At 34.7% G+C, this 22983-nt stretch overlaps 1 long non-coding RNA gene across 1 annotated transcript in view; it reads left to right on the top strand.

Moving 5' to 3' along the window:
- Positions 1 to 22768, top strand: part of LOC145284992 (uncharacterized) — a 58499-nt gene extending 35731 nt beyond the window's left edge. The window contains exons 2-3 of the long non-coding RNA XR_013868923.1: positions 20338 to 20424; positions 22421 to 22768. This is a non-coding gene — a long non-coding RNA (uncharacterized LOC145284992). The remainder of the gene's footprint in view (positions 1 to 20337; positions 20425 to 22420) is intronic.
- Positions 22769 to 22983: the final 215 nt, after the last annotated feature.

The following is a 22983-nucleotide window of genomic DNA, read 5'->3' as shown; positions in this document are numbered from 1 at the left end:
TCATAAATAGAAACGAAATTTAAAAATATTTTAACTTTCGATGATGACCATAAAAACTACTTTTTGACAAGTTTATTTCCTCAACAAAACTGTTGTGCATTTATAAAAATTATTGTCGAGAATAAAATATGACAACATCGTTTGATTATAACAAAATAAAATATATTTTTGTTATTGTAGATTTTAACAGAAAATAGAGACCAGAGGGCAACTTTTAGTCTGAATGTCTAGGTGGGATTATTTGTGCCATAATCAAGCAACATAGATATGAATAAATGAATATACTTTGGAGTTCATCTGATCAAACATTTTTTATTGAAATCCTCCGAGACAAGGCATGAAGCCAGTTGATGTAAAGAGCTAACAAGTATGAAAGACTCTTATCTCAAAGAAAGGAGATGCCTATGAACCTTAGTCTGTAAAAGACCAAAGCTGAAGGTAAAAGGAAAACAGTGAGCAGAAACAGACTTCCACAACTTTGCAGCTCAGATACATTTTTTGCAGGAAAGTTTGACCTGAGACCTCTGATGTTACTATAAGAAATAATGTGCTTGTTGTATGGATCCGTAGATAAATAAAAAAAATACAATTTCCTGAACTGCAAACAAGCTAATTAAAAAGATAACTCCTTCAAGAGATCAGTACAGAAGGAAGAGGTTACAAGGCTGGCCATTTAGAAGAACGCTACTTGTATATTCATATTATGTATTATGGGAGATTCTTTATTTTGCATTTCATATGAGATTATTAATTAAAACAAGGGATAGCCAAAAAGTCATAATACATAAATAAATAAACATTAGTAATAATTTTGTTACATTTGTAATTGAGGAGCTTATAAGTGTTAATATTTTTTTTTTTTTTTACATGGGGGTCACCACTTATTAAGGCCCGAAGGCCACTCAGGGATAAGGGTTATTTCGTGTACAGTAATCAATGAGATAGTATTGTATTAATCATTAGTATTGGGGGTTTTGATAGAGTGTCTTAATTAAGGGGCGGTTTGCCAGGAGTTTGTTTATGTTGGACTTGAAGACGTCCAAGTTGTAGTCAAGTGGGAAACAGGCAAGCGGCAGAGAGTTCCACTGGCGTGCAGTTCTAAGAAAGAAGCTTTGTTCATGGAATCTACGTTTGGATTTAGGCACAGATAAAGAGTGGGGAAAATTATTGGCAGTAGTTTCAGCCAGATGGGTGTTTCTTGTGAAAGATTGGCGAGGGGACGAGGGATTGGAGCTCAGACGAGCACCTGCCATGGAAATAGCGATAAAACAAAGACAGGCTTGCAATGTCTCTTCTGTGGGAGAGAGGTTGCAGGGAAGAAAAAAGGCATGCCCCACTAAACCACGAAATCTATTTTGTACTCTGTCAAGCCAGGATAGACTGTTTTAGCAGCTCCTGCCCAGATATGGTAGCAGTACTCCATCCTTGGACGTACTTGGCTTTTATACAGATAGAGAATTGCATCAGTAGTGAGATATCTTCTGGAGTGGTAGAAGGATCCCACCATTTTCCCAGCGTCCCTGGCAACAGATTTGATGTAGGTGTTCCATTTTAGATCAGGAGTAAAGGTGAAACCCAGAAGCTTGTCAAAACATAAAGCCTCTCCAAGACGAGAGCCATCCGTTTCAATTGATGCTAGATGAGGATCAGAGCGTTGATGATGTAAAATTAGAAGCTTGGTTTTGGACGCATTAAAAGTGACCAGCCACATCTTCCCCCACTGTACCACGTGCTCAAGATCAGAGGGGAGAGAATTAGAAAGAACTTTGTCATTTACGGCCTTTGATGTGTTGTCATAGATAGTCGTGTCATCAGCATAGATGCCAACGAATGATTTAAATATGTGTTTTGGGAGATCATTGATGTAGATCAGGAAGAGAGTTGGACCCAGGATGAACCCCTGATGGACTCCAGCATTAATACTGTGGGCCTCTGATTTTTGCCCATCAACCACTACTCTTATGAACCTATCAGAGAGAAATGATTTAATGATTGAGAAAACATTTCCAGTAATACCGTAGCTGGAAATCTTGTGAAGTAGGCCCTTATGCTATACCTTATCGAAGGCCTTCGATATGTCAAGAGCAATTGCTCTGGAAAGGAAACCTTTGTCAAGAGATTCACTAATCCTGTGTAATATAACTGTTAGCACATCTGCTGTAGATCTTCCAGAGCGGAAACCATATTGCGTGTCACTAAGAAGGTTGTTTCTGTTGAGGTGGTTGACTATTTCTCTATTTAATATGGATTCCAGCAACTTACTCATGACACACAGGAGATTTATTAGTCTGTACTGAGAGGGAGATGACTTTTCACCTGAATTCTTAAATACAGGGCATACTGATGAGGTTTTCTAGAATGTTGGAAAGCACTTCTCCTTAAGGCAACGCTTGAACAGTTTTGTAAGTATGGGGGCAAGTTCTGGTTGGAGCTTTTTCAGCACTATAACTAGAATGCCATCAGGGCCAGTTGCTTTACTGGAATCAAGGTTCTTGATTAGCTTGGCGACCTTACGCACAGATATTTGTGTGTTGCATAGCATGTTGTCTGTTATAGGAGGAAATACGGGGAGTTGATGGTCATTGTCGCATAGGGTAGAATTAGCTGCAAAGTTCTTGGCAAATAGTCTGGCCTTGTCTGATGCTGACAAGATGACCTCTGGTCTATTGATGATAGTTGGGATAGAACGCACACTTCTGTTCAAGACCCTGTTTGCTATTTGCCAGAACGAGTGGGAACCAAGCTGTTGCTCAGCTACTTTTGATTTAACAGACTGAGCATATAGCTCTCTTGAATGTTTTATTTGTCTTTTACAGTGGTTGCTGGCGTTCCTGAAAGCAGCTTTAGTCTCAGTGCATCTATTACGTTGGTAGCTATGGAAAAAGTGATTTCTGTGCGTGATGGCAGCAGCACATTCAGGGGAGAACCATGGCTGGCTGTTAGGTTTTTGTTGGAATTTTTTCGATGGTATGAATCGGTCTATGCCTATAATTAACCATTCGGTCAGGTTTGATACTATGGAGGACACATCCTTTTTAAACATGGAATTCAGAGGTAGGTCAGATATGAATGTACGGAAGCTATCCCAGTCAGCCATAGAGTATCGATATACAGTACGGTGGAGAGGTACGTCTGAAGACTTATTACATTTCATTTTTATCTTAACTGCTACAACAGAGTGGTCAGAGGATCCCAGAGGAGATAGAACGGAACATGAACACTGCTCAGGAGAAGTTGTGAGGAAAAGGTCGAGAAGGCTTGTATATTGACCGTGTGTATCGGGCACACGGGTGGGTTTGTGAACAATCTTAGTGAGGTCATAATATTAATTAATAATATTATTAGTACTAATATTTTAAATCAGATTCCTCATCTTAAATCAGATTGCTCAGTATCCTGAGAACTCTTAAAATTTAGAGAAATTCTGTCGGATGTTCAAGTAGTAGTTGTAATAATAGTAGTAGTGGTAGCATTTGGCTCACTTATAACACCCTTGCCATCCCAATATACTAAATATGTGCTAAATATATCCCTTCATACTAAATATGTGCAATTATGTCTTATTAGTTTTAGTGTTTAATGATTTAGTTATAATTGTAGTAAAAATACAGCATCTGTGTTTTTTTGTTTTTTTTGGTTTATCTAAAATAAGCTTCAAAATTACTTCTCAAAATTACATCAAATTTAATACAAAAAATTATTGTGTCATGGCCGGGTGGAGGGAAGTAAGCGCTGAATTACAATATATATTAAGCATATTTTCTTCTGACATGCAATGAGACACATATGTTTAAAATGAGTCCACCTTGCAATTTTATATTATAAAAGAGCAGCATCCGATAAATCATACTGTAATACGTTTTTTTTTTATTTTATCTTCATCAACAAAAACAAATATTAAAGTTGGTCTGAAAAAATTAACAAATTTAGCAAATTTTTTCTGCAATTTTCAACATTTTATTTTTTTTTTTTAAAGAAGTCTCTGTTTTTAACAATTATTGCTAGATTTAGAAAATGAGAAGATTTTCATATTATTCCTGTCTGTCATCTAATTTTCATCTTGCTGACAGTTCTCTATCTCTTGCCCTTTCTCTTTGTTTTTTCTCTTTCCTTCTCTCTCTCTCTTCCCTATCACAATTTCTCTGTGCTCCTTTCCTCCCCTCTTCTCTCTTTCTAATTATTTCTGTCTTGGGCTGCCCTAGGCACTACTCTATGCTTATCATTACTTATTATGTTTGTCTGTGAAAATAGTCATTTACAAATGTTTTCTGGTGAGAATATGAAGACCGATTTGAGCACCAATTCAGTTTATGTGCGAAAGTGATCAGAAACTAAAATAGAATTAAAATAGCAGAAAAATGTCCAAAAAATTGCATTGGAATTTTTTTGAATAGCCATTTGTTTCAGTTCGATTCTTATTTCGGCCACTTTTTAAAAATTCCCTTTCTTTAAACATTTTTCTTTTCTTATGTTTCTATTTTTTATTAACATGTTAATTTTCATTTTTTTTTTTTTTTTTCAGTTTTTTATTGTCTTCAGGAGTAAGGTTTCATTTGATTTATGAACTAACGTTTTGCTTATTCTGTGTTGCTACAGGACATAATATATTTTCCTTAATAATAATATATTTTATCCTTAGGATGAGAAAAACATTAATGATAGAAATTAGACCTTATTCCTGAAAATACTTTTCATCACTTTTGCATATATATATATATATATATATAATAAAACTCAGATCAGCTTGCTTGTTTGCTTGAGCTTTTAAATTGTTCATCGGGTCTGTGACTTCGGTTTCGAAGAATTTCTCTGCTTACCTATTTCATGGCCGCTCTGTCTTAAGTCCGATATTAAAAGCCACTGCCGCTATTCAAAACATACACAAGGTAAACAATATTTTTGTTTTAACTTATTTTAAGGTGGTTTCCTTACAAATAAATTTAATTTAACCTCGTTGAGTTAAAAAATTGATTTAAATATAAAATCTATCTATCTATCTATCCATCTATCTATATTATTATTATTATTATTATTATTATTATTATTATTATTATTATTATTAAACTCAAATCGTCTTGCTTGCTTGAAAGTTTAAACCGTCCATCCGGTTTGTGACTTCTGGTTTCAAAAGCTTCTTCTGTTTACCTCTTTCATGGCCGCGATTTAACCCAGCTGAGTTAAAAAAAAAATGATTTAAATATAAATATACAATATATAATCATAATAATATCTATAACCATATTTACTGCTTTTAGTTGCACTCCTGTGGATTCTGGCGTTTTTTTTTTTTTTTTCCAGGCTTTACTTAAAAATATTTTTTCTTCAAGAAGTCGGGGAGGTAGAAACTTGGTTTTAATAGTGCTTTTAGAAGAGCCTCCTTAATTTTAATTAGTGCTTGCATTAGTGCTCTGGAGACTTCCTGGGTTTTATTTTTATCACTCATTACTTAAAAAAAATGTTCTCAAGACAATAAAAGACAATATAATCTCAAAATTACTTTTTATTTTGAACATTTTTCATCTTATCCTTTAAGGGTAAACAGGTAGACTAAATAAAATCTAATGACGAAGGGGGGAGTAGACTGAACCTTTCTCAAAGTGAAAAGTCGAAAAAACAGCCAAATAATAATAATGGCGGGGAGGGGGATGAAGGCGCCAACGCCAAATCGGGGATGTAAATCGTTTTTTTTTTTTCCTTTTCTGGCAGCGACTACATTATCTATCTTTTTTATTGTTAAGCTCTATTTATTTATTTATACAATTGGGCTAGGACATTTAAACAACTCAATATGCATCATTTAACAAGAAAGAAAAAGTCTTTCCAAAAAGAAAAAGCAAACAGTTCATTCTAATACTCATCTGGTAAAACTACTTTGGTTGTAATGATGAACTCATTGGGAAAAGCTTTTAGAGATTGGAAGGGTGCATGCGCTGGTATTGATGCTGATAGCAAAGATGCACCACTAAATGCACATGCTTAGATGCATAATGAAACAAGCAACGAATCGAAAAGTAAACAAAGCACAATAAAGATGAAAACAATGATGAAATAAAAGCATGATGGTTTTTAAATTGAAGATTGTCTCACTGAATCTTTACGTTTGCAATGATAATTTTGCTGTTTATTTTGTTCATTCATTCATTTTCTTTGCACAACGCGAGGCAAGAAATTGATACATAAACAAAAGCCAAAATATTTGCTCAAGTCTCACATATGACAGGTGCCAAAATATTCAAAACTGATAACAACGGAAATCTTACTTTCAACCAAGAAGAAGTCAGAAAAGACAAACAAAAAGAAGAAATCAAAGAAAGAAAGAAAGAAAGAAGAAAGAGAAGAAGAAGAAGAAGAAGAAATATTCTGATTAGATTTCGAGAAATATCATTAAATATGTCATGGACGGCCATGCAGATAATTGGTAAGCATTAGACATCATATGATAGAGCAATACTGGATATGAGATTAATATAAAGAATGATGAAGTGGAAGAATCCATATATGATAGAAAAGAAGAAAGGGTGAAAAATATTGAGAAGAGGAAGAAACAGGACGAAGAAAAAGAAGAAAAATATGACAAAGATAAAGAAGATAATGGAGAAGAAGAGAAATATTTCAGAGAAAAGAAGATGAAAACTTTAGTATGTAGTGTAGTAGTAGTAGTAGTAGTAGAAGAAGTATATATGATATACTATGAGGATAGGAGACGAAAAGAAGAAGAAAAATTAGTAAGAAAAATAATATGAAGTAAAAGAAATGGAAAAATAAATAGAAAGGAGATCATGAAGAAGGAGATAAACTATTGAGAATAAGAATATAATGTAGAAGTAGAAAACCTATATGATGGAGGAGAAGGATGAGGAGGAAGAAAAGAAGAGCAAAGATACAAAAGAGAACAATGAATGCTACTTCTCCTACTACTAATACTACTCATGCTATTAATTTCTGAGCCCTTATTATATGAAAAGATGAAGATCAAATGCATCATTAGGATTGAGAGCAGACAGAAATAATCAACATTTCCAATTGATTGTAAATGAGAAAGACATTTTTCTTCCATTGGATAAATATATAGATGTAATTATAAGCTCTTTGCTGCTTTCCCCGTCTCAGCCCATCATATTCTTTAAATGGAGACAATAATTATGAATAATTGATACATGGCTGACCATGTCATCTCAGCATTGGTGGCTGAAAAGTCTATGGTTCAGTTTGCTGTGTCAAGCTGGTGAAGATTATTAACTCTATCTTGCATTAGGGAAAATCTTAACTGTATAATTAGTAGGTAGAGTATTCAAAAATATCTTATAGCAAGCGTTGGCTGTAGACATCTTCCCAAAGTATTTTACCAATGATAAAGAGAATACTGAAGTGATTATACAACGCTGAAGATGTATTGGTTAAGTAGCTATTAATCATGGCAGACAACTATGTCTTCATAATTAACTATGATGATAGAAGCTCAGATTGAATCATTTTGTCTGCGTGTGGGTTTTTTTTTTTACTATATTTACTAAATTCAGAAAATCATGACAAAGGGATTGAATGTAAAATTTGCATAAACTGAAACCATTTATGATATTACTTACCACAATCTTAATATTTTAATAGCACAATATAGTTCTGAACAATATAAGATTTGCCTGGCTAATTTTTATTATGCTAAATTTGAATATATTTTTTTAAATAAAAATTGCTCCAAACAAAGCATGAAACCAATCGATGTAAGGAGGTATCAAATACCACTTCAAGGTCAAAAACTAACGAATAACAATGTTTATGATCAGTAATCAATATCTGTTGGGAAATGTATGCATGACACTGAAGTTCTTGAAGAGCAATATCTTTGTTAGAAACATCGCTTATGGAATGTGAGGACTAAAGGACAAAATAAGGAAAGTGAGAGTTATGAAGCTGTCGACAGTAAATATAAGGTCCATTTTATCCTTTCATACATAATTCTAATGCAAAAATACTCTTGATTTAATTTCTGTGTTTGGTAATCTGAGACACTGCTTTGACATAATGGTTAATGTTTGCTAATAGATTAAGAGACTAGGGCTCAATTCTCGATAGACTCATAACAAAGACTCAACAATGGTACTTAATTCTTCCTAGCTAATCAACCAGCATTAGACAAGAGGATTAAGAATAACTGGAATAATCCATAGAAAATAATAACTTTCACACTACATCTTCATGTAATAATCAATGTAAAGGACATCTCCATATTAATAATCTATGTAAAGGACATCTCCATATCTCCCTCAACTAGGTTCGATCTATTTATATTATGAAAAGTGATGATACAGAAATGACATTTGTGAGAGATGATTGTTGGCAGAAAAATTTGGAATTAATAACTACTGCATTCAAATTCTTTCTGATCCCTTACTTGTACTTGTACTTGAAACGACATTCACCCTGGAGGAGTTGAGTCGGCTTCATGAAGATGCACATCTCGTACCAAGCGCGGCGATCGGAGGCAAGATCCCGAGTGAGCAATAGCCAGTCACGTCTCCAACGAGACAGGCCATAGATGAGCGGGCCCGAAATAAGCTCAGCGTCGGCTTTGATAGTCCCGAGCCACGTTCTTAGCTGGCCACCGACACGTTTTTTCCAGCCGGGTAGGGGACGTGGGGAGATAGCCTCGTGGATAAAGACCCCTGCATCACAGCGAGAGGCATGGCCGAACCATCGAAGGCGTCGGGCCCGCAGTAGGTCAGTAATTGCCTGGAGATTGCAGCGACGCCGGACTTCTTTGTTCTTTTGAGATTGTAGTGGTCGAAAACTTCTACGTGTCGCAGATCCGCTTTCCATATGGGCCACAAAAGTATTGAGCGGACGAGGGCCTGGTAGATTCGTATTTTTGTCCTCAGACGTATTTCAGGCCGTGACCATAATTGCCTTTGGAGTAGACAAAAGGCAGCTCGTGCGGCATTAATGCGCGCTTCAATCTCATTCATGCCTTGACCGGTACCAATGAACGTGCAGCCCAGGTATTTGAAGCTATCCGTCTCCTCGAGGGTTTCCCCGTTGAGAGTGACGGAGGACCTTTCTGCTTGGGGGATGCCAGCCGATAGAATCTTTGTCTTGCTGGCATTGATTCTCATGCCGATGGCAGCTGCCTTCTCCTGGATTCGGTTCAGCACCGTCTGTATGTCTCTGTAGCTCTCCCCGAGAACCGCAATATCGTCCGCGTAGTCCAAATCGGTGAGATGAAAGTTACGCCCCACCACAACGCCAGGATATCCAGGCAACGCCTGCTCCATGATCCAATCAATAGCGTAATTGAAAAGGGTGGGCGAGAGCGCGCATCCCTGGTGGACACCACTGCTGACGTTGAAGAAAGAGGAGTCCTGGCTATAACAGCGGACACGTGTGCGAGTCCGATGGTAGTAGGCCTTGATCAAGTTGAGTAGCTTCGGGGGGATACTATCTGCTTCCATCACTCTCCAAATCTCTTAAATCCAGCTGCGTCTGCCACTCTCCAAATCTCTTAAATCCAGCTGCGTCTGCCACTCTCCAAATCTCTTAAATCCAGCTGCGTCTGCCAGCCACCGGCGGCGCCTGGTGATAGTCTGCGTCTGCAAAGAACTTGCGGCAACCAGTCTTCAAACCCATGGAACGACTGTCGATAATCGGCGGCTCCATGGTCGGACTATCCCTCTGCGTCTGCTGACAATCAGCGGCAAGGATATCCGTTCCTGGGCACACACCCACAGTGTACACTTGCGACTGGCGTCCGCCTGTGGTTACTACCGCCAAGAAACTTCATGAGAAATATGCACAATTATACAACTGCGGACCCTACTACGGCGTACGTGGGAGCCGACGCGCTTGTTCACCCGATGGAACAAGTGTTAAATTTGCAAGCCGGAATGCTTCGAAGAAGACAGAACTACTTCTTCGCCTGTTGGAACGTCCGAACCCTGAGATCTGAGGCGGCACAAGCCCTAACGGTGCGCTCTCTACACCAATTTCTGATCCCTTGCATCAACTTTAATAGGAATATCATTAAGATATTCATATTACACCATTAACATGTAAGAGAAGCACTTTAATTACCTTTAGTCAAGATTTAATCAACTTGTTTAGATCTATTTAATTAATTGAAATTCATTATTGAGATGAGTAATTTGTATTATTTATTTATTATGCACTATTATCCTCATCTGTAAGTTGTTGTTTTATGACATTTTGACCAACTATTTCTCTGATCTTTGTCAGGTTGTTACCGCAATGGGATAAGAACTCTGAATCTCCTAACTGCATCTTCAGCAATTACTGCCCTCCACCACGTCTCACCACGTTCTGGCCAACTAAGCCTCTGACCGGCTTTGGGTAGGATTGAAACCACTATCTTTAGACAATGCTCATCTGAACCGTAGAGATTCAACATTCCAAAAGGGCGATCAAGGTTGGATTTTTTGGTCTTATAAATCCACATTTATTATCTGATTTTCTATTGTCGGATCCGTACTGAATGGTATATTATTTAATTAATTATTTACTATTATTTAATTAATTGGAATTCATTATTGAGATGAGTAATTTGTATTATTTATTCATCTATTTATTGCAGACTATTATCCTCATCTTTTAGTTGTTTAGATTTCTTATTAAATGTCCGACAAACATAACAAAGGGGTAAAATACTCGTTCATATTAAGAGGAAACAAATGCCCATATATAATATTACCTTTAGATTCTTAATATTTGGAATTTGGAAAAGTGTTGCTGAAATTTTAAATATAAATGATATTCTTGTTGAATTACCAAAATCCTTTTTTACCAAATCCTGAATAGACTACAGATTTGACAAGCTAATCTTTTTATAACATTATTTCATAGAAAGAAATAAACAAATAAAAAGAGTTATGTGTAGTTTGACAGATCTTGACAAAATCCGAGGGATTATATAATAAAAAGAATGTCAAGAAATGAGTCAATTCGGAAATATTTAGTGTTGAAAAAACAAATTGACAGGCGAGATCTGCAGAGAAAAGCAGATTTTGTCTCCTTTCTTCTGAGTTGCAGGCAAATGTAAATTACAAAATATTAATGAAAGCTTTTTACAAGTTTTTCTGTGTCGTATCAATTAATTTTCATTTTGGTGATGAACAAAATAGTCTATGAATTTGAAAAAGACGAAGTTCTGTGTTGCTGTCTTAAAAAAGAACGAAACATCAAGGTCAAAGCAATTTCATAGATGTTGAATTTGTAAATTCAAGCTCATCTCTTTCAATCATTAAGAGCCATAAATTGTCTTTGAACGTTTTCATTTGTTTACTTATTTTTGTTAATGAGGCACCACTTAAGCTACTCGATGATAAGGGTTAATAAGAGAGAGATTTTCAGTTGATTGATGAAGAATATTTTGAGAGGGTTGAAAATGATGAATGAAATGAAACAAACTTTGATTACTTATAATAACGGTTAATGACAAGTATACTTGTTGATATCGGATTTGAAGACGACTATTGTATAGTCAGTATGGAAATTTGGCTTGATATCAGGCATACAGAGAATGAAGGACAGTTCTTTGCAAATTCAGTAGAAGGGTGATTTCTTGCTATAAACGTTTTACAAGAAGGAAAGAGAGATCCAAAAAATGGTTGTCTTGTAATTTGGTTGACGACTGAAGTGTTGTTGTCAGTTGAGTATACATATTTCCTCATCATCTGGTAAATGCGTCTTGATTTCTTGTCTACTTTTTATTATCACTACTTTATTATTATTATTATTATTATTATTATTATTATTATTATTAATATTATTATTATTAAATTTCTATTCAGCAAAGTAGATTTATTTAGTTATTTTCCGTTGTGAACGGAACTATTGAAAACGATTTCGTTAACCATCGATACCTCATATCAAGCAATATTCTGAATGTGATCCTTTCCGTAAGACAGAGGTAATTCTGTTGCAAAATGACACTTACAGTAAGTGCCATAATATGATGGAAAACGGTGTCAGAAAAGATAGCCAAACTGGGAGATAGGTGGATTTCTTCAGGGTATCAGAAGCGTAAGTAGATAGAGTTATCAGCAGACAAGCAGGAGAGGAATAATGCCACTAGCAGGGATTAACCAGACCCCGTCCTCTGCAAAATTGACTGGCATGAGAAATGATTACTGTAAAAGATTCAGTTAAATATCATTCAAGTTTAAAAGATGTTTTTTATTATTTTGATTTTGTTAAATGTTAATAGAGAGTTTTCTAACACAAGTTTCTTTGTTTTGATTTATATATTTGGTAATTTTCGTAACTCTGTTAAAAGGTAGTGACACAGAAAAAGATCGATGAGAGGTCTAATGATTACTGACAGGGAAATATAGAATCAGCAAACTGAGTTCAAATCCTGTCAGATCCATTGCATTCACTTTATTACCGTTCAGGGAGGTATGACACCAGCTTGGGGTTATTAGCTGGTTGGATGACCGCGTCCCTTGTCGAGACGAAGTAGGTCCATTTCACAGTCGGATTTTGGCGCGGTTTGCTTGATCGGTGTTGGTTAATAGAATTTCTAGTGTGCGGAGCGTTTGCTCAGTTGTTAGAGTGCTTGCCTAGTATGCAAGAGGCTCGGGTTTCGAATCCTGAGTTCGGATGTGTCTAACTGATGAGCCCAAATGAGGGCGAAACTCGAGTCTTGGACTTCCGGTTCATTGACTGTCTTGGCTCCTGTGGGCTGCGACGTTGTTTGGCTGTGGAATCTATTATATATAATCGCACACATTTTGAAAATCATATATATATATATATATAATGTTCATACTATTTGTTTGCTTATACAAACAGTAATATGTTGCTACATATTCATGAGCATGTTTCAGTTAGCTGGTTATCAGTAACTAGAGACTTCTCCATGCGATACAGCTTATAGGAAAGCAAATTGAAAATATTAGGTCTTCCTTTTCACAGAGAGTTAATATCAGGAGGTTCAATGTTGTGAAAAATAAGATTTAGCTGTATGTAAAAAAGATACAATAGGGGTGCAGATTTGAGTCTGTGTTTCGATATAGGAATGAATGGGAAAAGATGGGGATTAAAGGTCGAGGTAGAGGTAATGGAAGACAAGAAAGGAAGGTACTTATGTGCATGTTTGATGGCCGCCCTCAATCTTAACCAATACAGGTACAAACAATAGGGGAATGTGGATTTGACGTATCTATGCTAAAGGGGGTTTCAAATTTAATCAAGACTATTCAGTTATAAAAATGCTTTTAATTTGACTAGAATTTTTATGTGGTCAGAAAATGTACAATTTACATTGCTCTCTTGTATATGCCCGCCCCACCACCACCATAACTACACACATCAGTGAAGTTAAAAGATATGGAAGAAAAGGAAAAGATGTAAGGGAGAAAAAAAGAAAAGAAAAAAGAAAGAAAGAAAGAAAGAAAGAAAGAAAAAGGGAGAATGAAAAAGGAAACCATAAATGATTTATTGGTGGTAATTCTAAGGCATGTCTTTCTCCTTCCCATTCGTCCCCCATCCGCGTCCACTCCTTCCACCCTTACTCCTATCTCTCATCATACTTTTTTCTTAATTTACTATGATAGAGCTTTGAAAGCTGTGTAGCAATAATAATAATAATAATAATAATAATAATAATAATAATAATAATAATAAAATCTCAACATGAATATAATTAATTTATCTCCATGTTTAGATATAATCATCTACTCTAATTGTCATAAGGATAGTTTATAATAGAAGGTAATGGGGATAAACACGTTGGTGAATGTGATAGTTAGGATAATTAATAATGATAATTTTTAATAATAATTATACTGATTAATAATGTTAATGATAATAGGAAAAAAGTGTTTAAAGTAAAATTCAAACATCAAAATGTAAGGAATAATTGATTTAAAACATTAGAAGATGAGGTACAAACGGCAAAAGATAAAATGAGTCAAGCTATAAGGTTATATTATATAACGGTGCATATTCTTTACTGTTTAAATTTATAATGTGCTTGGTGGTTGTGAGAAGCTGAAACTAGTCAAAGTTTAGAGTTAGCTTTTTAGAAGTTATGGTTAAGAGTGATTTAATGTATTATTCAACAATTATTTCTTACATTTTGATTTTTGAAACTTCGGTATCGAGCATTCTTGTATTAACCTCGTTAAACTTCATTGGTTTCTTAGCCTGTGGAAAACAATAACCTCAAATTATAATGGTCACAGATATATTTTCATATGATATATATGTATATTTCATAAATATATATATATATATATATATATATAAAGCTGAATGTGTGTGTGTGTGTGTGTGTGTGTGTGTGTGTGTGTGTGTGTGTGTGTGTGTGTGTGTGTGTGTGTGTGTGTGGTCACGAATAGGCTCCTACATGGTTGACTATTTAAAAAAAACTGATCACATATAATGATAGAAGATGTATCGAGACACAGGAATGGGTATATTTGATCTGGCAGAACGGTGGTTCATTAAAATTGGTGGTCTGCGCTCAAGCCTGGTTCGCAAAGTATGGAAATAAAAAATTTTAAAATGAAAAAAAAAACGTTTACAAGTGCTAGTGGAAGATGGAAGATATACCATATAAGTGTTGTCATTTTTTTTTTGTAATGAAAATTGAATGCATACAAATATCTTTTAATGAGCAAGCCTTTACCATAAATATTAGCCTCTGTATTGGGAGCGTTTATGTTCATACACTGGTGATAGCGAATAATGTTATTGTTTTAACATTTTTCTTTCGACCAGATTTTTGTTCTTGTTGTTTTTTCATTGCATTTATATATTGTTTATGATAATATTTTTATTAAGTGGACAAAAATTATAACTAACAAGACCTCTAGAGTGCAGGTGAGATTATCTGCTCTGTAAATCCTTGCGATGCTGATTAACACATAATTGTATAAAATATTATTTAAGAAAATTAAGTCAAATTAGTTTACATGCAAAATTTACAGTTCACCACGAATAAGAAAGACTAAAATATGTTTGGGTAATTTTATATTCTGCATTTACACCCAGGCAATGTCAGGTAGTGTCGCTAGTTATTGTATAAAACAAATGTAAATTGCTTGGAAAGTAAGGAAGAAACCTATTTTTGTGCAGATATTTATTTATTCGAGGTTTTTAGAAAATTATTCTCTCCTCCCTCTCTCCACTCCTTCTGTCTCCCCTTCTCCTCTTTTCTTTGTCTCATTAATTCGTTTTTTATCTTTTTTTATCCCCGTCTCTTGTTTTCACTTTGCCTATTCTCTCAGTAATGACTCGTCTGGCTTCATTTGATTGACAAATTTAACAAATACAATCAAGGTTAGGGTTGGCGACAGATGAGAATGCTGTAAAACGTGAAGATAAAAAAAACAAGAGAATAACATAAGAAGATAAGATAAATATTTAAACAATTGATAAAAACAAGTGAATGTATTAAAAGCCAGGTAAGTACACGCTACACATTCGTATAAACCTAATTGATACTTTCATAGATGTATCTATATAACTCGTATGGTGTGTTTAATCTGTCTGTCTTGTTGAACATGCGAATAGTGTTAGCTACTGCTGCAAACTCCTTCAAGACTCTAGTAATCAAACTCTGTCACCAATAAAAGTTGATGCTTAGTTAGTATCATCACAGCACACTAAGTCTGCTGCTGAGAAAAAGCTAATCACAAAAGTGTAAGAGGAAATTCAAATCAATTGTCAGATAAGCAGACCAAACTAATTCGGTTCCTGTTGCTAAATTCAAATAATTTAATTACAATGAAAAACGAAGAATTAGTTTCTAGTATCTTTTGTTCACTTATTCTTTACTTGTTTCTGTCTTCTTTTATTCAAGAGAAAAGAAATTGTTTATCGTTGGTTGTTTATTATTGTTGAAACTTATATAAGTTCCAAAATACCAGCAAGTTGTTGTGTATGAGAAAAGTGGGGTAAGCATATGTTATGTAATAACATTAAAACTATTGAAAACTAAAGAAGCAAAATCAGTTATAAAAAAACATTTTTATATAAAAATATCTCGAGAAAAGACATGAAACCCTTTAACGTAAGAAGATTACAAAAACAATTCAAGATCAAAACCTAGTTTACGATAAGTGCTATACAGATAGATTCTGACCCAGAAAACTATAAATTATACACCCTTTGGCAGAAATATCGTAAATTAAAGCAAAACAAAGAAATATCGTAAATTAAAATAGTAAAACATACATCCTTTGTCAGAAATATCGAAACAAAAAAATGGCTATTCACATTTTCAAAATGACCTGCATGACATACAAAAACAGAGGTGATTATCCCCCATGCCATGTTACAGTTGTGGAGAATTACATTTAAGACAAATTTTGTCCTTTTTGGAATAAAACTTATCAAAATTGCAGCAAGAGTAGCGTTGCTAAAACGGCTCATTTTTAAACTTTTCCGGAACGCTGGCCTGAATCAAAAAGTAAAAAATATCTTTAATAATTTTCATTGGGACGGAAGGTGTTAAAAGATAAGTTGTTTAATTGTTATGTTTTCTGTTTTATTCTCGACAAATGTTAATTATTTTTATATTTATTGCAGTTCTTTAATTGATATATTTATTATTTTGCTTGTTTTATTAAGTAACAGATTTTCTCGTCCATGCATGTATTCATTAAAATCTAGCAAATTGATTTGAAATATACCATAAATGGATTTTAAAATTCTTTCTTTTTTTTCAGTTAAAGGGTATCCTAATCACCATACATTCCCTTAAACACGTAAATTGAACTTATATTAAGTACATTACTCAATATTTTCTTTTTTTTTATTTAATGGAGAGTAGACAATGCATTGTGGATGCGTTATCGGCAGCTCACGTTACTCTTGCTTCTCCTTATTTCTCACACAATCCTCATTTTTAATCGGTGATTTTTCTGACAAAGGGAAAAGAAAAAGCTGTATTGTAGGTTTGCAGTATCTTGCATGAACAGTCGCCAGAAATTTACTGTTTCTATGTCTATCCTTGTAGTCATATCACTAGTAAGGGTGCTGGAAGTAAACGTTTTATCTGGGCTAACGTGATCCGCCTGATAGTCAGGGACCTGAACCTTGGTTTGACCACTAAGGAGGTTGTCCCATCAGCAGGTGCAAAGTACTGGGGCTACTGTATTGCGATTTGGTGAATGGATTCTCAACCATGCAGTAGCTTCTGGTGGGGCTTCTCGATGCCATATTAGTGGGTAATTGTTACGGCTTTACCATGAAAAAACACACCATTAAACCCAGATCTTCAACTTCCAACATAGACCCCCTACTACTATGTCTCCTTCTCCAACATCAAGGGTCTACGTTCCAACATTTGAGAGGTTGAAACCCAATTACAGGAAACTAAACCAAACCTATTATTCCTAAGCGAAACTGGCATTGGACAGACTATTTCCCTAAACGAGTATAGAATTAAAGGATACTCTAACTTAACATCTAAATCTGACCCCCAATATCGCCATGGGCATGGAATAAGATCCCAAATTACTCCATATGTGCTTCTAAGTTGCACTTGCTCACACAACTGTGTTTATATTAGCCCTCTATCGCCCCCACAACAGCAGAGTTACTATCTTTAAGAGCATATTTGAGAAAATTGACCACATTCTATCTGCTCATCCGTCAGCTAACATTCACGTCTGTGGAGACTCCAATGTTCAACAATGTGGAATGGTTAACCCACTCAAACAAGATAGATGATGAGGGGAGGTTCTGTCACGATTTCTTCAGTGCTTATGACTTCACTCAAATCACACCCATGGGCCCGATACTGAAGGTCAGTATGCAAGTCTCCTAGATCTTTTCCTCACAACTTGCCCTGAGATATGTTCATCTTCTGTTCCATTTCCACTGGGATCTTCCGACCACTCTGTTGTATCAGTTAAAATAAAAATAAATGTAATAAGTCCTCAGACCTACCTCTCCATTGTACAGTATATCGATACTCTATGGCTGACTGAGATAACTTCCATTCATTTATATCTGATCTACCTCTGTGTTCCATGTGTTAAAAAGGATGTGTCCTCCATATTAACAAACCTGATGAAATGGTTAATTGTAGGTATAGACCGTTTCATACCTTCAAAAAAAATTCCAGTAAAAACTTAACAGCCAGCCGTGGTTCTCTCTGGAATGTGCTGCTGCCATCGCGCACAGAAATCATTTTTTCCATTGCTTCCAACGTAACAGATGTACTGAGGCTAACACCATTTTCAGGACTGCCAGCAACCACTGCAAAAGAGTAAGGAAGAATGTGAAAGGATTGTATGTTTAGTTCGTCAAATCCAAAGTGGCTGAGCAGCGGTTTGGTTCCCACCAGTTTTGGCAAATAGCAAACAGGATCCTGAACCGAAGCATGTGCTCTATCGCAACTATCATCAATAGACCTGAGGTAATCTCGTCAGCATCAGACAAAGCCAAATTCTTTGCCAAGAACTTTGCAGATAATTTTAGTCTATGCGACTAAGGCCGCCAACTCCCTGTATTTCCTCCTGTATCAGAAAACACGCTATGCGACATATAAATATATGGGCATGATGTTGCCAAGATTATCAAAAACCTTCATTCCAGTAAAGCAACTAGCAGGGTTTTTTTGTTTTTTTTTTGCATGGTTGGTTTAACAACATACACTATGGCAGTGTTATGGAGGAGAATTGGGTCTTTTCTGTGAACTAATGCTGGGTGTTGTCAGAGTTTCTGATGCATTTCATCCATTTGTTGACAGTAATTAACCGCTGTAATAGTTTCACCTACATTCAAAACACTGTAATGGATGAGACCGCATATCATGAAGAAGTCAGCATGATCTTCTTTTGCTGCAACTCTGGCTTAGGAAAGTGTCGTGGAGCTTCGTCGGCATCTAACAACTGAGCCAATCATCACTGGTTATCGTAAAGAACCCACTTTTCATCACAAGTCAAAACCTGGTCGAAAAAGGGGTTGTTCTTGTTGCGTAAAAGAAGGGAAGATGACACTTCATAACAGCGTTACTTTTTGTTGTCATCCAATTCATTTATCAAGTTTTTTTCTTTGCCATCTCTCTCAAGTGGTTGGAAATCGTCGTATACGTTACGTCTAATTCAGAAGCAAGTTATCAAACAGTTGTGCATGGATTGGATTCGACTAAGGCTCTTAATTGATCGTTTCAACATCCGATGGCCGACCACTACTCTCATTATATTTAAGACTCTCGTCGCCGTCACAAAATTTCTTAAAACACCATTGTGCTGTGCGTTTAGTAGTAGTTCCTGGGCTAAATGCTTTGTTGATATCAGAAGCTATTTCAGCAGCTTTTTGACCTAGCTTGAATTGAAATAAGAAAATTGTGCAAATTTTCTTTTTTCTGTCTTTTATTCAACGTTCTGAAAAAAGACATGATTGTTTTTAAACGATTATAATTTAAACAGTTTAGAGCGAAAAGCACTCTTTAAAATGATATATAAAGTAAAGGTATTATAATGAAAACTTATTTAAAAATACATCATTTGAAATCAAAATTAAAAATTCCGCAAGAACTTTTTTCTCAACCTAATATTTGTAAATAAAACGTCTCATTTCCATAAATAATGCTTGTAGGATATACAGGAACCGATTCCATTTCTTACTAAACAGTGAACTGGTAGAGATATGTATTCTCTGAGAGTCAACATTGTTGTCTTCTCTGTATCACATGGAAAAATAAATTACTCTTAATTGTCGTTATAATGATTTTGCCTGATATACATACTCTCAAAATTATTTATTGCTCAAATCGTATAAAAGAAATGAATATTTTAAAAGTGTTTCTCTGAATTTAGAAAAGCTATTCTAGTCTCACTTTTATTTAGCGCTATTTTATTTTGCGTTAGAATTTTGCCGTTTTATATTGGGGAAAATATCGCCTTTCCCAGTTTTTCAGAACACGAAAACAAGTCTGATTAAACTTTATCTATATCCCCTGTTTTGTTTAGGAGGAAAAGTCTACATTTATAGATATATATTTACTTTTGTAAAAGCTTCATTCGCTATTATATATTTTATATCTTTTAAGAATTGAGTCGAATCTTTTTATAGTTATTATAAATAAAAACTAATGATGTGTGGTTATATGTTGAAAACAGAAATATTTTCAGGTAAACTGCATCACTTAATGAAGTTCTTGTGATGGCAAACAGAGTATATTTTTAATAAATTTACTGTTCCCGTTATTGACTATATTTTAAGATTATGGACATTTTTTGCGGAAACAATATGACTAGGAAGATTGTCAGAATGGAAGCATTTTTATAAATGACCAAAATAGCACCAGTCATATACGAAATTAATAAAAAAAAAAAGAAATTTTTACATTGCTCTACTTTATTTCAGATAAAACTTTTGGTGTCTCATTGAAATGATATAAGCGACTGATTATCAAAATTTGAGGAATGGATTTAAAAGGATTTCATCGTTGTGGTAAGTTTATTATTATTTATTCCATTCCCAAATGTATGATTGTTAAAATCTATTTTTTAAAAATTCTATTGAAAACGAAACTGCTTCATGTGTCTACATTGAGATATTTGCAGATTTTTTAGTCAATTAAATATTGTAAGTTTTCTTGGGGAAATATAAACGAATAATAAAAATTATGAACACATGACAATAACATCTGTCAACATATAAACACAAAATATTTAGAGATATATCAATTAAGATGGTCTCTAAGAATTAAGATTGATACAGGTCCGGAAATAGGAGCATGCCTTTTCCACAAGTGCCGGCAGGAGCTCAGCGAATACTTGGTTGATGGCGGCGATCAGACTGAGTTTGGTGTTGTGGGAAGTCATGTTGATGATGTTCTCGACATATGACCAATTGAAGTAGTCGGGTTAGGGTTAAGGTCAAGTGAGGAGGAGGAGCCAGTGAGAGAGGGGTTCACAACACTCTTTAACACATCCAGGTACACTTTGGTGTTGACTTTCAAGCCGACTTCAAAGATGTGAAGTGGCATGATGTGGCCCTCACATGAAACTACACCAAAGACCATAACCATGGCCAGAAACTTTGTTTTCATTACCCTGGGCACGTCCTTGTTATTTGTGGCAATCCAGCGATGAATTTTGAGGGTGCTGGCAATGGTCCTGTTGTCATAACTTGGATCAGTAGAGAGCATAAGTTGTACAGAGGCATCCCCGATCTTGCTCGCTTAACATTCAGACATGGTAGAAGGCTTCTATCGCTCTTGGGATTTGTACACAACTGGCTAACTAGTAGATGGTCTACAACAACAAAAAAAAAAAAAGCTTTCATCAAATGGAAATGAAATTGTGTCTTTTCTATGACGACAATTTTATCGCTCCACTTTGTATATATATGCACAAAATAGTATTTTACTTTAAATGTATACTAGCAGGGAGACCCAACGTTGTCTTGACTTGAATGAGGATCAATAAATGTTTCTCCTTTTATTGTCATCGAAATCAGTGAAATCGCCTATTTTTTAATTAAATCGATTAATTGCTGCTCTAGTTATGAAATACTCACCATGGTGTACCAGGAGGAAGCTTTATATTCCTCCTCACAGTGACTTATTCTACAATACATTGTGGTCAACATTGCACTGTAGAGAATCTATTGTTGATTTTATAAAATTACCTGTGAATAATGGCTTCACTTAAAGTTTAAAATACAAAAGTCAAGTATCATGGTTCAGTTGTGCTCTAAACAAAAACATTCACTTTAAACGCGCCCCTGTCTTATCAAAAACCAACTGTAAATTTCATTAAATTATTTTTACATAATCACTCGAATTTAAATTAAATGTACAAATGTCAATTTTTATGGTTCAGTTGTGCTCTAAAAAGAAAAATTCATTTCGAAGGCGCCCCCTTTCTTATAAAATAATCTACAGTTGATTATAAAGACTGAGTCTATTTGCTTGTGCGGCGATAAAACTTCTCAAATGCACCTGTGATTTTAATGTTTGTCAAAACAGGACTTCCTTCTTCAATCGGATTTTTTGATTATCGGTTTTCGATTCTTATCAGATGCGTTCTGCTACAAAACCTATGTAAGAACACATTCAGACACACCAAGTACATTTGTGTGAAATTAAAAAAAAAATTAGTGCAGATGTTTCAGAGTCCATAGGAAATGAACTCACGCACACACAAAATTCCTTTTATATAATAGTAAAGATAAAGATATGCTAAGAGCAAGTCTTCGTTTTAAGAATGAACGAGGAGCTACGTATACTTCTGCTCCTAGCCATGAATTCCATATTACGATTTTTATTCTTACAGAGTGATCATTACCTTTGTTATTTATAGATATCCAATATGATCGAACACTCTGCAATATTGTCGTAATGTCTTAATACAAAATGAACATCATCATTCGATTTCTTATAAAATTTTACTTTGAAAAAGTTGTGTTTTATATTGACATACAGATTTTTTTCTCCTTCCAGGACAGATGACAGACGCGGACATACTCTACATTTATTTACAAAATATGACTTAGAAGATAAAAGACATTTCCTTTCACGAAGTTGCATTCATTAATTCATGCAAAAATCCTTTCCTGCTATCAGAATAAACAAAAAGAGTTTTTTTTTTAAAAAATGATTGCTTTGAAAATTGCTTCAAATATCAACAAACTTGTAAGATAAAAGTCATATACAATGAATAAACAGGTTTTAAAAAATATTTTACAAAAACGCATCGGCTTAAAATTTACTGAAATTGACTCCGAGGTTGGAAAGAAAATAACATTTTTTGTTCAATTTGAAGAGGGTAGCATTTTCTGATCCAACAGACTGTTAGAGAAGGGCTAAGTACTTTCTTCAATGAAAAATCACTTGGAGTTTTGTTTGATAATCTCCATGAAGCTGTTTATCTCTCTCTCTCTCTCTCTCTCTCTCTCTCTCTCTCTCTCTATATATATATATATATATATATATATATATATATATATATATATATATATATATACATATATATATATATATATAAGTTTCCTTTTCTTTTTCTT

Source organism: Euprymna scolopes, chromosome 9 (assembly GCF_053919585.1).
Source record: "Euprymna scolopes isolate OS-2025 chromosome 9, ASM5391958v1, whole genome shotgun sequence".
NCBI lineage: Eukaryota > Metazoa > Mollusca > Cephalopoda > Sepiida > Sepiolidae > Euprymna > Euprymna scolopes.
This window is presented reverse-complemented; position numbering and strand designations above follow the sequence as displayed.